Source organism: Myotis davidii, unplaced genomic scaffold (genome assembly GCF_000327345.1).
Source record: "Myotis davidii unplaced genomic scaffold, ASM32734v1 scaffold299, whole genome shotgun sequence".
Taxonomy (NCBI): domain Eukaryota; kingdom Metazoa; phylum Chordata; class Mammalia; order Chiroptera; family Vespertilionidae; genus Myotis; species Myotis davidii.
In genome coordinates, this window is record NW_006293088.1 from 3,274,115 (window position 1) to 3,281,204 (window position 7,090).

A 7,090-nucleotide genomic window follows, 5' to 3' on the forward strand; every position below is an offset into this window, starting at 1 on the left:
GGGGGGTGGGGGTGGCAGGGGTGAGAGGGTGACGGAGCTGAGCCAGGAGAAGCAGAGGTTAGTCCCCCCTGCCCTACCCAACCCCCCCTCCCCCTTGTTGCAAATGAGGAAATAGAGTGAGCTGGGAGGACCACCACTTCTGGGCGTGGGGTGGGGTGGGGTAGAAGGAACAATTTTGAAAGAATGAGCGTTTCTTCCAAGTGCTGGGGAAAGGATATTTCCAAACCCCCGACCTCACAGTTCCTGTACTTCCCTGTCAAGGCTGACGTTTATTCATTCATTTGTTCTTTATGCCTGAGTCCCTAGAAGTGTTAGACGGTGGCCCCAGAGTTGACCTGGTCAGTCACTGTCCTTAAGAAGCCCCTACCCACGGGCACTGCAGAGAAGCCCAACTCACAATCAGCAGCGATCATTATTGCCATTACACCACTATTTTAGCAGGAAAATGAGGCTTGGAGGCACAGAGGAATGTGCTCAGGTTTGCACAGCTGGAGAAATGGCAGGATTTGAATCTGGGTGAGTGTGACGAGGAAAAATCCCCGTGGCCTCCTCCCCCACCCCCCCGACTACAGGTGTTAGTTGTCACAACCACAAGACACACCTGCTTTCCTTCATCTCTGAAAAGGCTGGGCTCCTGTCTGTCTTGAAGGCCTGGCAGTGTTTGAGGCCAGAGGGAAAGGGGGCTTAGGCCAAGGGGGCAGCTGGGCCTGCCACCAAGCTCACTGCCGGACACTGGCCTTCCTTCCTGTGGGACCTCTGCCCCCATTAAATCTTATTCTGCCCCAGCACCCTCCCTGGGTGCCCTTGAAAGGGGCAAGCACACCCACTGTGCTCCCTCCCCAGGCCTACCTGCTGTTTTTCCTGTTGCCCCAGCCCACCCACTGGGAGAGGCAGGGAGGCTTGTCAAGCCTTTAGGGCGGCGGTTCTCAACCTGTGGGTCGCGACCCCTTTGGGGGTCGAATGACCCTTTCACAGGGGTCGCCTAAAACCATCGGAAAACACATGTATAATTACATATTGTTTTTGTGATTAATCACTATGCTTTAATTATGTTCAATTTGTAACAATGAAATTGGGGGTCACCACAACATGAGGAACTGTATTAAAGGGTCGCGGCATTAGGAAGGTCAAGAACCACTGCTCTGGGGGGTAGGAGAGAGCCAGAGGAATCAGGAGCCAGAGGAGAGCATGAGCTGCAGGGAGTAGCCACGCGGTGGGGGAGGAGGCCAAGGGGGAGAGCAGAGGGTCCTCCGGATCCTAAGGGCCCAGGAAATGCAGAGTTTTATAAACACACAGACACCCCAAAATAAACGGAAACCTCTGAAGGAACACTGGCGACTGAGGCCTTCCTCACCCATCGCTTGGCAGAAAATGATAACACACCCACCTTTTTCTTAAAGGGGCGCTTCTACTGCTGGTTTGGGGGCCTTCATTTCTCTTGCAGATCAGTCTTCAATGTCAGTTCCCCTTGGTTCCCTGGGCTTTGCCACAGGAGTTGGTCTGTACCTTCTGCTTGATGATATGTGCTCAGTCCACCTTTACTGGGCCTGTTTGTTTTATTCTGTCTGGACCTTACTCCTCTCACCTGTGAAACGGAGATAATAGCAGCATTAACGGGAAGGGTGAAATGGGTTAATGCGTGTAAAGTACTAAATTGTGATGGTGCGGGAGAATCACTCTTGAGTGTTTGCAGTTTGCAATTACTGCCTGCTGTTGTTTTCTGATGATACGGGAGGGCAGCTCAATCTCAGCCCAGGTCACAGACCCCCTGGGGAAATGCTGATGTGCTCCAGACTCAGCCCCTACCCAGAGCAAACCTGACCTCTGAACAGTCCCATGCCACTTTGCCCGTTGCTCTGGCACCTTTCTGGGTGTGGATGTCAGAGACAGGCTGAGCCCCGGCCCCTGGAAGCCCCCTAAGAACCCAGCTGGTCTCAGTGGGACAAACCCATAAATTCTACTTGCAGGCATCTGGGCAAACCTTCATTGTGATGATGATTATTAATTATTATCATTTGCTTGTAACAAGGAACCCTTATGAATGTGGTTAACAAAACCAGCTAATATTTATCAAGGCTTGTTAGGAACCAGCGACCATGCCGTGCACAGTTTTATTTAATTCCCTTTTATAGAAAGGGAAACTGAGGCACATAAAAGTCAAGTCACTTGTCCAGGCACGAATTTTGTAAGCGGTGGGTTCAGGATTTGAACCCTGGCTATTTCACTCCAGAGTGCTGTATGCTTTGGGGGGTAAACTTTTCATTAAAAAAGAAGAATACACTGTTGAAAAGTGAGCATTTCATGATGTTCACTTGAAGGCTTTTCACAAAGTGTATGCACCTGCGTAACCAGAACCCAGACCAAGAAGCAGAGCCTCACCAGCCCCCACCCCGATTCCCTCTGTGCTCCCTTCTCACCACTGCCCACCCACCTCTCTGGCTTCCAATATCCTAGATGATTAGTTCTGCTTGTTTCTGAACTTCGTATAAATGGAATCACACAGATTCCATTTTCTGCCTGGTTTCTTTCGCTGAACATGATGTGTGTGAGATTGAACCACGTTGTTTGATTCATTCTCATTCCTGTGTTGCATTCCACTGTATTAGTCATCTCTTCCTGCGTGACAAAGTGTGATGAACCTAGTCACTCAAAACAACATGCACGTGTCATCTCAGTGTCATCTCCCGGTTTCAGCGCTCAGCGGGGCCCTCTGCTCAGGGTCTCATAGGCTGCAACCCGGAGTTGACCAGGGCTGGGGTCTCATCTGAGGTTCAACTGGGAAAGGATCCCCTTTCAAGCCGTATGGTTGTTGGGAAGATGCCGTTCCTTGAAGGCTGTAGACTGGGGTCCCTGTGTTTCTTCCCAGATGGGCCTCTCTGTGAGGTGAGTCAATCCGGTAGCAAGATGGAAGTTATGATTTTATGTAACGTGATCACAGAAAGGACATTCCTCACCTTTGCAGCTTGCTGTTGGTTAGAAGGTACAGGTCCCGCCCACACTCAAGGGGAGGGTTTACAGGAGATTGGACACCAGGAGTATTGGGGAGCCATTGTTGTATGAGTCTCTTGGCATCCACGTGCGCACATCAGGTGCAGATACCAAGGAGTAGAGTCCACGTAGGTCCAGCTTTATGGGATTCTGCCAACCATTTTCCCAAAGCCCCGGTGCCGCCCACCTCCCTCGGCTGCATGACACGTAGGAACGTTCTGGTCAGAGCACGTGCTTTCCCATCTCTCCTCCCTCCTCTTACAGAGGAGCTTTGACTTGGGTTCTTTGAGATAGTAGGTCCCATGTCAGGATCACCCAGCCACGACGCCAGACCTGCTGACGGTTTCAAGGCCATCCTATAAACGGGAAGCTACGCTCCAGGAGGCGAGGATTCTTGTCTTGCTCACCAGTGTCGTACCTGGCATGTCGCCGGCACTCAATTTTTTCTTTTTTCAATGAAATGAATGAGTTTAGGAACTGTTGTTCAAGAGGTGGGCCTCCGGTGTGACCCGAAATTGAGAGGAAACGTTGATGTATCTGAGCCCATGTGCATTTTCCTGGGAAGAGGACCCAGAGCCTTGACCAGATTTCTCCCCAGCAAAGGTTAGGGGGCCCTGTGACGGGGTACAGTCTGGCTGGGCTATTGGGTCACCCGAAGACACAGTTGGTCCTGGGGAAGGCGGCCGGGAACTGCGCACAAGGCCCCCTGAGAAGAGTACAGCGCTTGCCTGGGGCAGCACATACGCTGACACCTGGCTTGTGTTGACCTTTGGCCCATTTGGCTCTTAAGGCCCATCTAGCAGCAGGCCTGGCCTCTGGGGCCCTCCCCCAGTTCTGCTATTGAAAGGCAAATTCCAGAAGCCCTCGGTGGCTCGGATTCGGGTCAGTGTTAAGCCAACAGGAGCCCCGCCTTTGAGAAAGCCTCTTTCAATCCACAGACAGCCTCCAGTGTATCTGGTGTGAGATGACCTCACCCTTTGTCACCCTCTCTCCTGTTTCCTGCAGGTTCCGCAGGCCCTGCTTACTGTCTGCGTTCCCTGCTCATGTGAACAGTGCTCCTATTTTGAGCTTCTTTGGAGGGGGGCGGGGGGCGGGGCAGGTGTGTGTGTGTGGGATGTTGTTCCCGTCAGATGCTTCGTGCCTTCCCTTCCAACCTCTTGCCTCTCTAGACATTTCTTCTCAGGTGTCCTCTGAATCATTTCATTTTTTTCCCTCCTTCCTCACTGTACTCAACACAGACCTCTCTCTTCCCCAGAACAACTGTTCTTTTCTTTCCCCTCCCTCACCCCAATCCTCGTCTTTCACCGTGTTTTCTGACCTCTCCTAAGAACGGATTGTTTTTTTGAAACTCAAGTCGCAGAGATCATCCCTTCTAATCTGAGCCTGAATTTGGATCCCTGTCAAGGAGGGAGGGAGACAGGAATGTTGCTGGGTAATTAGGATCCTCCGCGGCAAGGCTGGGTGCTCAGGGGGAGAGAGAGAGAGAGAGAGAGAGAGAAAGTGTGTGTGTAGGAACCCCGGGAAGAAGAGAGGGGTACATACTTCTGCCTGAGGTGGGGCTTGGGGCAGGGGTGGTGGTGGTCGGGGAATACTCTACAAAAAGAGGAGCCCCGGGAAGAAGAGAGGGGTACATCCTTCTGCTGAGGTGGGGTGGTGGTGGTCGGGGAATACTCTACAAAAAGAAAGCAGGTGACATTTGACCCGAGTCGTGAAGGATGATGGGTAGGCTCTCAGGAGGGAGAGCAGGGAGAGGAGTCTGTGGTGGATGATAGGCAGGGTGGGAACAGAGGCTAGAAGACAGACGCCAAGAGGAGCTAAGGGTGGTGGTACCGAGGGAGAGGGGAGGGCAGCATGAAAGCAAAATTCACTGGTTATTAAAAATGAAAAGTCTAAGCCAGGTGCCACGAATACAAACCGCATGGCCATGGTCAGCCTTGGCACGTTTGTTCGGCTTTCGTGGTGTGAAGACGTTTGTTTGATGAGTTGCTGAAGGGATAGGCCTCTTTCTGTGGAGCGGCAGAGAAACCGATTCTGACTTCAGCATGAAAGCAAATTCACTGGTTATTAAAAATGAAAAGTCTAAGGAACTGCTGGGTTCAGGCCCAAGTGATGTCATCAGGCCTCCCTCCAGCTCTCAGCAATGCTTTAACCATGTGCACCCAGCCTCAGGCAGAACCTCCGTATAATGGTCACAAAAGGGCTGCCATGGCTCCAGCCCTTACATCTTCTCAGGTTTGAATCCCATGGGCAACAGTGATCATCTTTTCCCTGAAGTTCCCTAAAAGGCTTTTTGGCTTCTCATTTTCTCTGATTAAATCACAGGCCCATTCCCGAGTCAATTATTGTGGAGACTGCTGTGCTCTGATGGGCTGAACTTGAGCTACATGCCCATCCCTGCAGCCAGAGTCCCCACCATCTCTGAGAGACTGGGCTGAGACGGGGAGAAAGATGTGGTCTATGAAGAGTGATCACAGCCCACAATATTTTAGAGAAGTGAATTGATACGTGGGTAACAGAAACTTCAGATGTCCACCGCAGTAGCCAACATACACAGATCATTTCAATTTACATTAAAATCTGGATTTACGCCTTTCCTTGGAAAATGGGAGCCCCTGGCAACCCCTGGCTCTGCTCCTGCATACGGATCCCCAATCTGCTAGGACTGAGAAGAGGCAGCCTGTCCTCCCGGCCCTCTGCACGGCTCCCATCTCCTCTCCGGCTTCCGGAAGCACTTGAGCTTTCACCCCCAGCTTAATTCCAGTCTGTACATAAGTCTGTTTCTCCCACCAGCACCCAAGTGCGAAGGTACAAGGGTCCAGCCGTTCTCCCTGTGCGCCCACAAACGCCTGAGGACACATGCCTGGCCGTTTTCTATCATTTCATCCTTTGCTCATGTTTAAATCCGTTTTGTTTTTTTAAATATTTAATCCATAGTGACTTTAGAATCTGATCTGATCACTTCAACGTCTGAAGCCCTTGGGCAAGGGCTCCATCTATTGTTTGTTGTTTCTGCTTCCTCTGGCGCATACTGACTTGTTTCTCGGATGTTTGGTCGTTTGGCTGCGTTTTCATTTTGATGGAAATTAACCTGTGGGGATTCTTTGCAGTGTGACTCCTGGTGATGCACAGGACAGCTCCCTGCCCCCCCAAAAAAAAAACACGGCCCCCCTGCCCCCCCCCCCCCCCCCCCCCCCTGTCAGTGTGATTCAGCCCCAAATGCCAATAGTGCCGAAGCTGAGAAACCCTGACATTGACCCATAGAGATAATATCATATTCTTTTAAATTCAATGTTTACTCAGTTAAAGGATGTATAAAAAACGTATACACCCGAGAATTCAACTCCACGTGAAGGAGGATGACGCCAGGTCTGTGTTCAACAGCCCCCAGAACTGTTCTTCTCCTCCTGTTTCTGCTTCAGGCTTATTTCTGGCTCCCATTTTGCCCCTGGAGACCTTTCTATTATTGGCGTAAGGGAAGATTAATGGACAATTTTCCTGTTTTCAAGTTAATGGAAACATTTCAGGGCTTAACGCTTTTCTAAGCTTGGGAGAGGAACATCAAAGTGAACTTTTATCCTAAATAGCAGTTAGATTTTGGGGCGGGGGGGGGTGCCCTAATTTCTTTTTGCCATTTTATTGATTGAATGGATATTTTTCAACAGACGTAGCGTTGTGTTTGTGTGTGTCTTTTACTTTCAATTTCATCATGGATTGGTTTCAGGTGTACAGCCTAGTGGTTAGACAATCCTATACTTACAGAGTGCCCCCCTCGGTATTTCCTGCACCCCAGTGGCTCCATACATAGTTACGACCATATTACTGACGACATTCCCTGTGCTTATATCCTGCGACAGCGTTCCCTTTTAAGGTCAGTAAAAAAACGATTCCGCCCTTCTGCCCGCAGCCCCTCCTGGAAGATGTCCGTCCCTGCACATTTCCTCTGCTGCATCTGTGCTGATTTCAAAGAACCCCGTCGGTGCTGACGTCAGGTTCCCATCGCAGCTGCTGGAACTGCGTGTCCTTTCCTGTGTACAAACGTCCATTTGTGGGCCAGGACTTGGAATCCGACTGAAAACGAATGTGCCGTAAACAAAAAAGGAAT